Here is a 15,854-nt window from a genome sequence, read left to right as displayed (position 1 = left end):
ATACCACATCTTCTTTATCCATTCATCTGTTGATGGACATCTAGGTTCTTTCCATAGTTTGACTATTGTGGACTATGCTGGTATAAACATTCGGGTGCATGTGCCCCTTTTGAGCACCACATTTGTATCTTTAGGGTATATACCCAGTAGTGCAATTGCTGGGTCATAGGGTAGCTCTATTTTAAACTTTTTGAGGAACCTCCATGCTGTTTTCCAGAGTGGTTGCACCAGCTTGCATTCTCACCAACAGTGTAGGAGGGTTCCCCTTTCTTCGCACCCTCGCCAGCATCTGTCATTTCCTGACTTGTTAATTTTAGCCATTCTGACTGATGTGAGGTGGTATCTCATTGTGGTTTTGATTTGTATTTCCCTGATGCCAAGTGCTGTGGAGCATTTTTTCATGTGTCTGTTGGCCATCTGGATGTCTTCTTTGCAGAAATGTCTGTTTATGTCCTCTGCCCATTTCTTGATTTGATTATTTGTTCTTTGGGTGTTGAGTTTGCTAAGGTCTTTATAGATTTTGGATACTAGCCCTTTATCTGATATGTTGTTTGCAAATATCTTCTCCCATTCTGTCAGTTGTCTTTTGGTTTTGTTAACTGTTTCCTTTGCAGTGCAAAAGCTTTTGATCTTGATGAAATCCCAATAGTTCATTTTTGCCCTTGCTTCTGTTGCCTTTGGCAATGTTCCCAAGAAGAAGTTGTTGCAGCTGAGGTCGAAGAATTTGCTGCCTGTGTTCTCCTCAAGGATTTTGATGGATTCCTTTCTCACACTGAGGTCCTTCATCCATTTTGAGTCTATTTTTGTGTGTGGTGTAAGGAAATGGGCCGATTTCATTTTCCTGCATGTGGCTATCCAGTTTTCCCAACACCATTTGTTGAAGAGGCTGTCTTTTCCCCATTGGACATTCTTTTCTGCTTTGTCTAAGATTAGTTAACCATAGAGTTGAGGGTCCATTTCTAGGCTCTCTATTCTGTTCCATTGATCTATGTGTCTATTTTTGTGCCCATACCATACTGTCTTGATGATGACAGCTTTGTAATAGAACTTGAAGTCTGGAATTGTGATGCCACCAACTTTGGCTTTCTTCCTCAACATTCATCTGGCTATTTGAGGCCTTTTCTGGTTCCATATAAATTTTAGGATTATTTGTTCCATTGTTTTGAAAAAAATGATGGCATTTTGATAAGGATTGCATTAAATGTGCAGATTGCTTTAGGTAGCATAGACATTTTCACAATATTTGTTCTTCCAATCCAGGAGCATGGAACTTTTTTCATTTCTTTGTATCTTCCTCAATTTCTTTCATGAGTACTTTATACTTTTCTGAGTACAGATTCTTTGCCTCTTTGGTTAGGTTTATTCCTAGGCATCTTATGGTTTTTGGTGCAATTGTAAATGGGATTGACTCCTTAATTTCTCTTTCTTCTGTCTTGTTGTTGTAAAGAAGTGCATCTGATTTCTGTGCATTGATTTTATATCCTGACACTTTACTGAATTCCCGTATAAGTTCTGGCAGGTTTGGGGTGGATTCTTTTGGGTTTTCCACATATAGTATCATATCATCTGCAAAGAGTGATAGCTTGACTTCTTCTTTGCTGATTCAGATGCCTTTAATTTCTTTTTGTTGTCTGATGGCTGAGGCTAGGACTTCTAGTAGTATGTTGAATAGCAGTGGTGATAATGGACATCCCTGCCATGTTCCTGACCTTAGCAGAAAAGCTCTCAGTTTTTCTCCATTGAGAATGATATTCTCTGTGGGGTTTTCATAGATGGCTTTGATAATATCGAGGTATGTGCCCCCTATCCCTACACTTTGAAGAGTTTTGATCAGGAAGGGATGCTGTACTTTGTCAAATGCTTTTTCAGCATCTACTGAGAGTATTATATGGTTCTTGTTCTTTCTTTTATTAATGTATTGTATCACATTGATTGATTTACAGATGTTGAACCAACCTTGCAGCCCTGGAATAAATCCCATTTTGTCGTGGTGAATAATCCTTTTAATGTACTGTTGGATCCTATTGGCTAGTATTTTGGTGAGAATTTTTGCATCTGTGTTCATCAAGGATATTGGTCCGTAATTCTTTTTTTTGATGGGATCCTTGTCTGGTTTTGGGATCAAGGTGATGCTGGCCTCATAAAATGAGTTTGAAAGTTTTTCTTCCATTTCTATTTTTTGGAACAGTTTCAGGAGAATAGGAATTATTTCTTCTTTAAATGTTTGATAGGATTCCCCTGAAAAGCCGTCTGGCCCTGGGCTTTTGTTTGTTTGGAGATTTTGGATGACTGTTTCAATCTCCTTACTGATTATGTTGTGGTTTTCTATTTATTCCTTGTTCAGTTGTGGTAGTTTATATGTCTCTAGGAATGCATCCATTTCTTTCAGATTGTCAAATTTGCTGGTGTATAGTTGCTCATAATATGTTCTTATAATTGTTTGTATTTCTTTGGTGTTGGTTGTGATCTCTCCTCTTTCATTCATGATTTTATTTATTTGGGTCCTTTCTCTTTTCTTTTTGATAAGTCTGGCCAGGGGTTTATCAATCTAATTAATTCTTTCAAAGAACCAGCTCCTAGTTTTGTTGATTTGTTCTATTGTTTTTGTTTGTTTGTTTGTTTAGTTTCTATTTCATTGATTTTTTTTCTGATCTTTATGATTTCTCTTCTCCTGCTGGGTTTAGTCTTTCTTTGCTGTTCTTTCTCCAGCTCCTTTAGGTGTAGGGCTAGGTTGTGTATTTGAGACCTTTCTTGTTTCTTAAGAAAGGCTTGTATCACTGTATATTTTCTTCTCAGAACTGCCTTTGCTGTGTCCCACAGATTTTGAACCATTGTGTTTTCATTATCATTTGTTTCCATTAATTTTTTCAATTCTTTATTTCCTGGTTGACCCATTCATTATTTAGAAGGATGCTCTTTAGCCTCCATGTATTTGGGTTCTTTCAAAACTTCCTCTTGTGATTGAGTTCTAGCTTCAGAGCATTGTGGTCTGCAAATATGCAGGGAATGATCCCAATCTTTTAATACCGGTTGAGACCCGATTTAGGACCCAGGATGTGATCTATTCTGGAGAATGTTCCATGTGCACTAGAGAAGAATGTGTATTCTGTTGCTTTGGGATGGAATGTTTTGAATATATCTGTGATGTCCATCTGGCCCAGCGTGTCATTTAAGGCCTTTATTTCCTTGTTGATCTTTTGCTTGGATAATCTGCCCATTTCAGTGAGGGTAGTGTTAAATTCCCCTACTGTTATTGTATTATTGTCAATGTGTTTCTTTGATTTTGTTATTAATTATTTTATATAGTTGGCTGCTCTCATGTTAGGGGCATAGATATTTAAAATCATTAGGTCTTCTTGTTGGACAGATCCTTTGAGTATGATATAGTGTCCTTCCTCATCTTTTAATAGTCTTTGGCTTAAAATCTAATTGATCTGATATTAGGATTGCCCCCCCAGCTACCTTCTGATGTCCATTAGCATGGTAAATTGTTTTCCACCCCCTCACTTTAAATCTGGAGGTGTCTTTGGGTCTAAAAATAGTTTCTTGTAGGCAGCATATTGATGGGTTTTGTTTTTTTATTCATTTTGATACCCTGTGTCTTTTGATTGGGGCATTTAGCCCATTTACATTCAGGGTAACTATTGAGAGATATGAATTTAGTGCCATTGTATTGCCTGTAAGGTGACTGTTACTGTATATTGTCTCTGTTCCTTTCTGATCTACTACTTTTAGGGTCTCTCTTTGCTTAGAGGACCCCTTTCAATATTTCCTGTAGAGCTGGTTTGGTGTTTGCAAATTCTTTCAGTTTTTGTTTGTTCTGGAAGCGTTTTATCTCTTCTTCTATTTTCAGTGATAGCCTAGATAGATATAGTATTCTTGGTTGCATGTTTTAATGTCTTAAACTGAGCATCATTTTTCCTTTCCAGTGAAAGAAAAAGTAAATTTAAAAATAAACAGGAACAAAATTACATTAAAGAATGTCAATGCCAAATAAGATCCTATAGGTTCTGCTGATTCTCCCATCAAATGGCAGGGCTCATGTCATCATTGGGAGGGAATTTTATTTTAAAATTGTTTTCTTAAATGCAAGGATGTTCATTAAACATCACAAGTAAACATGCCAAAGGAAAAGTCATATTGTCAAAATGCCTACTTAACCACCCAGACATCTCAAACCCACCCTTTGCTGATGTTCTATCACCCCATTTTTTAAAGTTTTTTTTTCTTTTAAACAAGAGTAATTAGACAGATACATGTTGGCAAATGCCAACTGTCTGTTATCACATAGAGACACATTATAATAATCTCTAAGCCCAATGTACAGAGAAAGGACAAAAAAGCTAGAATTTTATGTACTACTACAGAGGGGCCTAGAACTCTGACAGCTGTCAGCATAGTCAAGGAAGCAGAAGAATTTTCTTTTTTTCCCACGGAGCATGGTGGTGTAGATTCCATAAAGATTTGTTGAGACAGGAAGGGATAAAAATTAATTTGGAAAAGAAAGGGGTAGAGATTCTTTTCCCACTGTATTCTGCTCAAAGGTATTCCTCTCTCCCATTAGTTGAGAACCAGGGTATAAAGGAAGAGTGAAGAGAATTCAAAATAAGGCAATGAACAGAAGAATGGGAAGGGAAATGACTGATACTTGCCTCCAGGGACTGGAGAAAATTAAAAAAGGAAGGTTGGAATCCATCAGTGTTCCATTAGTCATCTTCTCTTCATCTTCTTCTCCTTCCTTTCGCTCATCCTCATCTTCATCTCTTCACCTTCATGCTCACCTCCTTCTTCATTGATATCTTCCAATCCTTTTTTCTCCATCATCTTCATTGGGAACCAAGTAGTACTGTAATGGATTTGGCTAAATACCATCTTTGATGATTTCTCCTAACTCATCTGTACCTGCATCAGAATGGTCAGTAAACCAGATGAAGAAGATCTCTGGTTCCTCATGCTGTCTCTTTCTTCTAGTTTTATTCTGCATTTTACTTGAACATTTCATCAACTGCTCTCCAGATTTCTATTTGATTTCAGTGGACTTTGAAGACAGATCATCACTGTCATTCAGATGACATTCTTTGGAGAGAACTTTACTGTCAAAGGAAGAGTATTCATCAAAATAAAATCTATTCTGATTTAATATCTTCAAATTCCTTCACTTCAACTTTTGTCAAATAATGCAGCACCTCTTCATCCTCCTCCCCAAGGAGTGTAGACACTAGTAGATTGTTGACAAATATTACCCCCAAATTTGGGATTTTTGGCAATCAGTTACAACCTCTGAAGGAATGATTGGTGGAGTTTGTTATATTTCTGCTCTACCTTCAAAAATCTCCTCACTGGCTTATTCATTGTCTGTCTATTTCATTTGGTACTTCATCTATATGTTAAATTGCTTCTTGCTGTTTTTTTCTCCCTTTGGCAAGTGCTCAGATGTTGATATCTCCTTTGGCTTGGGGGCAAGAGGCAATCTTGGTTTCTTTGGGGAAGGAGTGAACAATGGCATGTGGGGGCCATGCTGTGAGGATAGTCCACAAAATAAGGGCAGATGCATGTATGGAAGAAGTTCTGATTATTCTCCAACTCAGCACTTGGAATGTATCATGCCACTCTCTTCTGGCTTGCAAGGTTTCTATTGAAAAATCTCCTACTAGATTTATGGGTTTTCCCTTCTAAGTTAATGACTTCTTTTGTCTTGCTGCTTTCAAGATTTTTTTTCTTTATCACTATATTTTGTGAATTTAATTATAATATATCTTGGTGTTAGCCTGCTTTTGTTGATTTTGATGGGAGTTCTCTATACCTTCTGGATCTGGATATCTGTTTCCCCATATTAGGGAAATTTTAAACTATTATTTATTCAAACAAAATTTCTGTGCCCTTTACTCTGTTCCTCTTCTGGGATTCCTATAATACCAATGTTATTATGTTTGATGGAGTCACTGAGTTCCCTAGATCTCTTTAATTGTATATAATTTCTTTTTCTCTCTTCTGTTCAGCTTGACTACTTTCTATTACTCTGTCTTCTAGGTCACTAATTTGTGCCTCTGCTTCTTTCATTCTGCTATTCCAATCATTCAAGCATGTTTCTCATTTCATTTATTGCTCTCTTTATCTTTAACATGTTATTCCTTATCTCTGTGCTGAAGGTTTAACTCATGTCTCCCACTCCTTTCTCAAGTCCAGTGATTGTTGCTTTAAGTTTTCTCTCAAGCATGTTACCTGTATCTATTTCACTTAGATCTCTGGCTGTGGCCTTGTCCTATTCTTTCATTTGGGATAAATTTCTTTGTATCCTCATTTTGCTTGCCTCTCTGTGACTGCTTCTGTGTGTTAAAGTCAGCTGTGTCTTCCGTTCTTTAAACTAGTGACTTTATGAAGAAGAGGACCTGGAGTACCCTGCAGTGCCACATCCCTTGTTCACCAGAACCTGGCACTTATCAACACAAAATTAACAAATTTACAATTCAAGCCCAAGTGAGAACAACTCCATGGGATAAACAATCCTCACAAAGAAGAGTGTTCTGGAAAGATTGTTTATTACAGGGTTACATAGTTGTGGTTTTTTTTTTGTTACATTAAGAGTTACAAATCATCATGATGAAGGACATTTCAGAAAACTGCAAGCTTTATCTTATGCTTTTAGTACTTGCAAGGTTGCATGTTTTGGAGGTATGGGAATGGAACTTCAGGAGATTTTTACTCTTATCTTTAGTATAAAATATTTCCTTTAGGTTATTTGCTAATAACTAGATATACAATGTATGCTTAGGGCAGAAATATTACCCATGCTCTGAAGTTTGGTGAAGTTATTGTGACCTTAGTAAAAGTATATCTTCCCTAGGAGCCCAGGAGCAGGATCCACAAACATTAAAATTTGAAAACTTCCTTTATCATTTCCCCCTTTTGGTCAATAATCTTTCCTCAGAACACTGATGATCAACCTATTTTATATCCCTTGGTGCCAGAATGACTGGCTTGTCTGCCCTAGGTCCATCAAGTCCCCCATTGCTAAGTGTGAGAATATATACATACATATACATATAAATATAAATATAAATAAATATATAAATATAAATGTAGGAACTTAGATTTCCTCATTCAGGGAAATTTATTGTACCATAAATGGTGGGAATCTTAAAAGTGATATATGTTTTCTAATAAGTCCAATTGGTGAGCAAGCATGGTATGTGTGCTTGGCTTAGATGGTCTAGTTTAACATTTCATATAATATTTATAACAAAGATATATGGACAATAATAGAATTCCAATAATTACAATTTGAAGGAACCAATGTGATATTAGAATAGACCCAGAAGAAAAAAAATCCCATGAATCCTTTATATTTATCTTGGTAAAAGGGTAGGGAAATGTATGATTATTTATGAAGAAAAATGGAGCATGTGCACTGAGCAAATTTAACATTTATTCCCATGTTTCTTCGGAGTTGAGACTTAATATCAGAAGGAGGCAAAATTCAGTTCCTGACACCAGGAGGTTTTCTTACAATAAGGGAAGGGGCTATGGGCTTGCTCTAAGAGCTGGAGTCTTAGACTTGTTGACTTACCTAAAGAATGCAGAACCTTGCTTGTTTATAGACTGGAAACATATCAATTGACCTTGAGTCCAGGCTTCTGCAAAGACAGCTAGTGAGCTTGTTAGTGGGGTCTGAAAAGACACAATTGCTGATTAGGGGGAAACAGTTGTATGAAAAACTAGTTTAAAATTTTTTGTTAATTTTAACTTCATTAACCCTGTGGGGTATGGTTTCAGTTCCCTGAGTTATGATCATTCCTCACTCTTGAAGAATTGAAATGATGATCACTTTGTCTACTTCTTAATCTCCTCAGGTGAGGTTGGTTTTGGTTCAAAGACAGTTTTTGCAAATCTTCACTGTAATGTGCCATGTGACAGGCTAAGCAAAAGTTTTAATTTAAAGGTCCTAGCAGCAAGAGAAATAGAAGCAACCTATGTTGCTAAGTCAGACATGCTAATTTTTTTCCTATTGTAATTTCCCATTGTCAATCCTTCATTCCATGTCTGTGGAACATGGATTTATCTTCTGTAACTCCTTCAAGCTGAATTAAGGCACAGTAGGGGCTTTGGATTGGAAGGATTTGACATGGTGTAGGATGCAACTTTTAGCCCCCAATGAAGGGGAACTATCAGAGATAGTTCTTATCTGAGAACCTGGATATTTTCCTACATAGTTTGGTACTACATGACATCACTAATTTTATCCCCAAATACATTTTAAGGAAAAGTAACAGTGTAACTAAAGCCATCATCCCCTCTAAAATTGATCTCATATCAATGGGCATCCAAGAGGATAGATCAGTAAACCAGTCCCAGCAACCTTGGGAAGGGAGGTGTTGTGGTCAGGGGCTTCTTATAGCCAAGAGGCTTGCTGCCTGATTTTATGTATATGGAATTTTATTTCCCAGGAGAAGTGAATGTAAGTGTTGTTAGCAAGTGGTGTTAGTCATCGTATAGATTCTGCCTTAGTTAGCAAGCAACCAGGTGATCAAGAAGACATTTTTTTTATGGAAACAAAAGAAAAACAAATTGTAATTATTGGAATTCTTTTACTGTCCATATATCTTTGTTATAAATATTATATCAAATGTAAAACTAGACAATCTAAGCCAAGCACATGCACTACTTTTTCTCATTAGTTGTTTTCATTTTTGTTTTATGGAAACAAAAGAGCAAATTATAAATCCAGTGTCTGAGTCCCTGATGCTACCAGTGAGATTTTTAGTGTCAGACTTGAAGCATCCTCAGATGTAGTGGGAGCAGGCAGTGGTAATATGATGGATTTTTTTGGTTTGTAGCTCAAATGTCTCTAGTAATCCTTTTGAGTGGCCTGTAGAGTAATAGGCACAGTGATTGTCTATATATGAGCTATTGTGGCACTCTTTCTGACGTTTACCTCAAGTTGTCTAGCTTTAGTCTGTAAGGCTTTAAAGGCAGCTGGAAACCCCATAAGCAAGGTATCAGGGTAAAATTTCTATTGGCTCCATAAAGTCAGCCTTAGTTCCTTAAATCTGTCTGGTCATATCTGAATCTATGGGGACACATGGCAATATTGAAGGTTTTATCTATAATGTATGTTTGTTTCTTAGAATTTCTTGGTTCTATCTGAAACCTTAGAATACAGGTAACTTCTATCAACACTATCAACACATAACACATTCTTTAGTAATACCAATGGGATGAATCTGTCTTGTGTCAAGGAAGATGGTCACAATAGTTGGCATTATCTAGGGAGAGAAAAGAGGCATAGACCTGTCACCAAATGAGATCCGATACTAAACTGAAGCTCGCATATTTTTACAAAAGCCTAATTCTACTAAATGATTGATTCAAAAAGCATTCATTGAGCACCTAAAATGTAACATGAGTAATACTAAGTATTGAGATGCAGAGAAGAGTAAAACAAAACTCTGGTTTCAAGATGAATCCTTGATAGTAAAGGGACCCAAAAGGCCAAAGTTGCAGAAACACAAAGAGTTGTAGTTGCTGTGTGTTAGGGTTGTAGTTGCTGTGTGTTAGATGGCTTCCATACACAGTGAGGATAAAAAGAAAAGTCTTTTGTGACAGGACAGTGAGGGTTTTGAAAAAGAGCATCCTGGAAGAGATGCAGCTCGGATCGTGTGTTTAAAGATGAGTGAGCATTTGCCAAACTGATTAGGATCTTTCCAGGCAGAGTGTAACCTCTACCAGGACCTGTGAGAGGAGTCAGGAGTAGGAGTTTGTTGCAGTGGGATTTCAGAGGGAACAGGAAGTTGGGAAATGGGGATCACAGATGAAGCTGGGGATGTTCAGCTATAATTGGAAGGAAGGAAGTACTAAGGTGGGCAATGGGAAAACAGAAGACTAGAGGGGCTTTGGGTTTTGTTTTAGTTTTGTTTGAAGATGAGAAGAGTTGCATGTTTTAGATGCTGGTATGCAAACACCAACAAAAAGGAAGAAGGTTAAGGTGCCCACAAAAAGGAGATAGTTGATGGAGTGAGATACAAAAGAATGTGAGAAAATGAAAAAGTTATAGCAGAAATAAGTGATTTTCTATGTAATAACATATTTATTAAGAGAATGTTCTCATTTAATTACTCATTGAAAGAGGCAGAATATTATAATTAAGTACTGATAATAATAATAATTTCTTTTGTTAAATTATTTCATTAATAACTTATTAAATTGTTGACAATGTCTACTCATGGTACTGCTTTAAGACCTGCCCTCAAGGAACTGAAAATACACAGAAAATTATAATAAAATATATTAATTTATGCACAGCTTATTATGAAACCCAGAGATTTAACAATCACTTACCCACAGACCCTTCAAACATTGAAGACCTGGCCTGATTTTCTTGCAATATTTATAAGGTTTAAATTAATTAATGTTTATAAAAGTTTTTTCATTTATTCCTGCATCCAACAAATTTTTACTGAAGTCCTACTAAACATCCTAGTAAATGTCTATGCTGGACAGTAGGGCACAGAGAGAAAGAAGAACCCAGTCTGTTGTGGCAAAGTGCTGGAATGATGTTAGTTACTAATATGCAATCATTTTTATGCATTTTCATTTGGGATTTCTGACATTATTGTCAGAGGCATTAATTTCTCCTTTGACGCTACTAGCATGAGAACTGCAAGAATGCTGGGGGGTTAAGCATAGACAAATAACACTAAATATAGTAATAATAATTCATTACATGCAAGTAGTACTTCCCAATTAACACAAATGAGACATTTCTGTATGGCCTACGGTATAGGCAACATTACTATTCTTCATTATACAGTTGAAAAACCTGAAGTACAATAGGACATCATTGCTCATTCAAAATCACAGTGTTAGAACAAATCCTAGAACTTGAAATCTGGAAGATTCCAGATGAGTAGACTATTTTAAATAATTTTGAATGAAGTTGCATAGGGACATTACAACTATTTGCAACACATTCTACTAAGATATAATATCATGCTCTTCTTTAATAAAATAAGAAGCATCTATTTCAAAGTTAGAACCAAACAATATGCTTAATAGCAAAACTCTAGAGGTATGTCCTCTGAACTCAAGGCCAAAGCTGCTTCTTTATAGTGATGGAAATTTACATAACTAAATTGTGATTTCAGTAGTTTGGAAAATTTTGCTAATTTAATAAAACACCCCAAATTATCTTATTCATTTGAATTATTTTATCTGCTCTGATGACTCCTTGTTTCCAAGCTTCAGATGCACATATTCATCAGTCTAAGGGACCTTTCCACATGCAATGCAAACCAAACATATAAGTGGTTAAGCTCATCTTCTTGCCAGCCTTGCTATTCTTTTGATATTACCTCATTTGTATACCATTACCTGGTCTCCTAAGACTTAGAACTAGAGGTTAACAATTCTTTCCTTGACCCTTTCCTTTCAGCATCCTTGACTGTCCCATTCAGCATGCATCTGTGAGCCAGTAAAAATGAACTGGAACGCATTCACATATAATTGGAGTCCTGACACCCACTCTTTTTCATTCCTTTTTTTCTCTGAGATTACATTTCTACATATCTTTAAATTTTCTCACTCTGAAATTGGCCTTTCTCCTAACTGGCACCTGAAACTGGTGCTTAGCCTTGGTCTCTAGTGTTAGAACCTCAATTTTCCTCTGTAACTTTCTATACCCTGACACCTCTCTGTTCTAGGTCAGGCCTTGAGATCCCCAGCTTTGGCCTCTTGCTTCATCTTGCTGTCCAGGCCTTTGGCAAGGAGGCCCACACAGAATTTTTCATTGCTCTGTAGGGTACATTTTATAGTCCTTACACTGGGCTGTGAGAACTACATTGTTCCACATGAGTCAGGGATCTCAAGTCAACACAAACTGACCAGAATCACTGAATGCTTCAGAACCAGTTCTGAAAAGACCCCAGGGAAAAGGACGCTTGGACCAGGCCTAGATTTAGCATGTCCATTTATGAGCCTGGCAAAAGACAGTATTGTGTGCATAAGAAATACATCTGGCCACCATCTTCCCCCTGATCAGCACATAGGAACCTTCACTGGATGACCCAGTGTATTACCTGTAGTCCCTGATATCCTCCAACTGGAAACTTATTAGCATATCATCTCTCAGAGCAGTCAAACCCTATTGTCATGTATTAGCATAGCCACCAATTCTATTAATTCCACGCAGCTTTCATTTTACCTACCTTCTTGGCATGTGTTATCCTGCTTAAAACTCGTATCCAGGTAAATCACCTATAGAAAATGTCTAAATGGGAGGCAGGAGAGTTTCTTACACTGTAAGAGTATCACTAAGGCCTGTGATCCTGATTGATAACTTTAGTTATCACCCAAACAGGATGAGTGTAAAGAAAAACATAACTAGACACACCATGATCAGACTGCTGAACACCAAAGATAGTACTGAAAGCAGTCAGAGAAAACAGAAACATCACATATGGAAGACCAAAGGTAAGAATGAGAACAGACCTCTTAGAGGGTATGCAGGCTGGAAGCAAATAGAGCAGGAGCTATAAAGTATTGAAAGAAAAAAAGCTGTCAACTCAGAGACATTAACCAGCAGAAGTATCTTTCAAAAATGAAGGTGAAAAAAGGATTTTCTCAGAGAAAAAATTAAGCAAAAAAGAATTTATCACCAGCAGATTTACACCATAAGGAATGTTAACGTTCTTGAGGTAGGAGTATAATACCAGATTCAGGTATTCAGGAATGTAAATTGGTCCATCACTCTGAAATCAATCAATTTTATTCACCATGTCTGCTGACTAAACATGAAAAACCATATGATCTGTCAGAAAAATCATGTGCCAAACTCAACATTCGTTCATGGTGGAAACTCATATGAAACTAGGAATAGAAGATAACTTTATTAGCTTGATAAAGGATATCTGCAAAGGACTTAGAGATAACATCAGATTTAGTGGAGAAAAGCTGAATGTATTCCCCCCTAAGATCAAGGACAAGGGAAGGAAGTTGGCACTCACAGCTACTATTTAACACTATTTTGGAACTTCTAGTTGGTACAAGGCAAGACAAAATTAAAAGTCCTACAGATTGGACAGAGGATAAAGATATCCTCTTTGTTGAAAATCCCAATCTACCAAAATCTATTAGAACTAATAAATGAGTTTGGTGAAGTAAAAGTATAAAGGTCAATACAGAATATACAATACAGAGTATGTAAAAATTAGTTGTATTTCAAATATATTAGCAAAAAAATTGAAAGTTGATATTAAAACAATACCACTTACAATATCATTAAAAACATGAAATAGGAATAAATCAGCCATTCAAATGTCTTCTTTGGAGAAGTGTCTATTCATGTTCTCTGCCCATTTTTTGACTTGATTATTTGCTTTTTGGGTGCCAAGTTTGAGAAGTTCTTTATAAATCTTGGATACCAGCCCTTTCTCTGCAGTGTCATTTGCAAATATCTTCTTCCATTCCCTGGGTTGCCTCCTTGTTTTGTTGACTGTTTCCTTTGCTATGCAGAAGCTTTTATCTTGATGAAATCCCAAGAGTTCATTTTTGCTTTTGTTTCCCTTGCCTTTGGAGGTGTGTGTTGAAAGAAGTTGCTGTGGCTGATGTTGAAGAGGTTACTGCCAATGATGACCTCTTCTAGAATTTTGATGGATTCTTGTCTCACATCGAGACCTTTCATTCATTTAGAGTTTATCTTTGTGTAAGGTGTAAGCAAATGGCTGAGTTCCATTTTAACAATGTTTATTCTCCAATCCATGAGCATGGAATTTTCTTCCATCTTTTTGTGTCTTCTTCAATTTCTTTTATGTTTTCTGTAGTTTCTAGCATATAGATCCTTTACCTCTTTGGTTATCTTATGGTCTTTGGTGCTATTGTAAATGGAATCAGTTCCTTAATTTCTCTTTCTATAGTTACATTGTTAGTGTACAGGAATGCAACTGACTTTTGTGCATTGATTTTGTATCCTGCCACATTACTGAATTACTGTATGAGTTCTAATATTTTGGGGTGGAACCTTTTGGGTTTTCCATGTAAAGTATCATGTCATCTGTGAGGAGAAGGAGTTTGGCTTCTTCTATGCCAGTTTGAATACATTTTATTTCTTTTTGTTGTCTGATTGTTGAAGCTATCTAGTACATAGACTTCTAGTACTATGTTGAATTATAGTGGTGAGAGTGGACATCCTTGTCATTATTCTTGATCTTATGGGAAAACCCATTGAGAATTATAGAATGGCAACAATTAATAAGACAGGAAACCACAAATGTTGGAGAAGATGCGGAGAAAGGAGAACCCTCTTACACTGTTGGTGGAAACGCAAGTTGGTATAGCCACTTTGGAAAACAGTATAGCGGTTCCTCAAATAGTTAAAAATAGAGCTATCCTATGCCCCAGAAATTGCACTACTGGGTATTTAACCAAAAGATTCAGATGTGGTGAAAAGAAGGGGCAAACACACCCCAAATGTTCATAGCAGCAATGTCCACAATAGCTAAACTGTGGAAGGAACAGAGATGGCCTTCAACAGATGAATGGATAAAGAAGATGTGGTCCATATATACAATGGAATATTACTCAGCCATCAGAAAGGATGAATACCCATCATTTGCATCAACTTGGATGGAACTGTGGGGGATGATGCTAAGTTTAATAAGTCAAGCAGAGAAAGACAATTATCATATCATATCATATCATATCATATCATATACTTATATGTGGAACATAAGGAATAGCATGGAGGACTTTAGGAGAAGGAAGGGAAAAATGGAGGAGGGTGGAATTGGAGGGGGAGATGAACCATGAGAGACTCCAGGAAACAGACTGAGGGTTTCAGAGAGGAGGGGTGGGGAGAGATGGGTTGGCCTGGTTATGGATATTAAGGAAGGCATGTATTGCAATGAACACTGGGTGTTATATGCAAACAATGAATCATGGAACACTACATCAAATAATAATGAAGTACTGTATGGTGACTAACATAACATAAAAAAATAAATAAAAGAGAATAAATTAAATAAAATACGTGCAAGACTTATACACTGAAAACTACAAAACATTGCTGAAAGAAATATAAAAAGACCTAAATGAATGGAGAGATATGGATCAGAAAACTCAATATTGTTAATATCAATTCTTCCCAAATTGATCTATAGATCTTGGCATGTGTTTTAGAGAAATTGGCAGTCTGATTCTACATTTTATATGAAAAAACAAAACCTTGAGTCATCAAAATAACTTAGAAAAAGAATAACAAATTTGGGGGACACAAGCTACTTGATTTCAGGACTTACTACTAAACTACAGTAATCAAGACCATGTGTATTGGTGTAAAGAAAACACATTGATCAATGGAATAAAATAGAGAGTCTGGAAGTGCACCCACACATATATGGGCAATTGATTTTTGTCAAAGTTGCCAAAAAATAGTCTTTTCAACAGGTGCTGAAACAAAGTACATCCATATGAAAAAAAAATCATAAACCCAAATCTTGCCTGGAACCATATTAAAAACAACAACAACAACAACAACAAAAACCAACCGCCCCCCTCAAAACCCTCAAAATGGATCCTAAATCTAAGTGGAAGCACTAAAACTATAAAGTTTCTGGGGGGAAAAATGGAGAAACACCTTTGTGACTTTAGATTAGACAAAAATTTCTTAGATAAGACACAGAAAGCATGAATCAAAAAATGGTAAATTGTACATCATCAAAACTTAAAATGTCATTTATTCAAAAGAAATTGTTAAGAAATGAAAAATACAAGACTGGGAAAGCATTTGCAAAACAGTTATCTGATAACTCAAAGGCTAGTATCCAGAATATATAAAGAATTCTACAATTCAATAAGAAGCAGGA

At 36.4% G+C, this 15,854-nt stretch overlaps 1 pseudogene; it reads right to left on the bottom strand.

The window, feature by feature from the left end:
- Positions 1 to 4,600: 4,600 nt before the first annotated feature.
- LOC116860643 lies at positions 4,601 to 5,506 on the bottom strand (annotated as a pseudogene).
- Between the last annotated feature and the right edge of the window lie 10,348 nt (positions 5,507 to 15,854).

The sequence above is a fragment of the Lontra canadensis genome, unplaced genomic scaffold, assembly GCF_010015895.1.
Source record: "Lontra canadensis isolate GAN:19392208 unplaced genomic scaffold, GSC_riverotter_1.0 scaffold180, whole genome shotgun sequence".
In the NCBI taxonomy this organism is placed as follows: domain Eukaryota; kingdom Metazoa; phylum Chordata; class Mammalia; order Carnivora; family Mustelidae; genus Lontra; species Lontra canadensis.
Note: the sequence above shows the minus strand (reverse complement) of the source record. Positions and strands in the feature narration are given on the sequence as shown.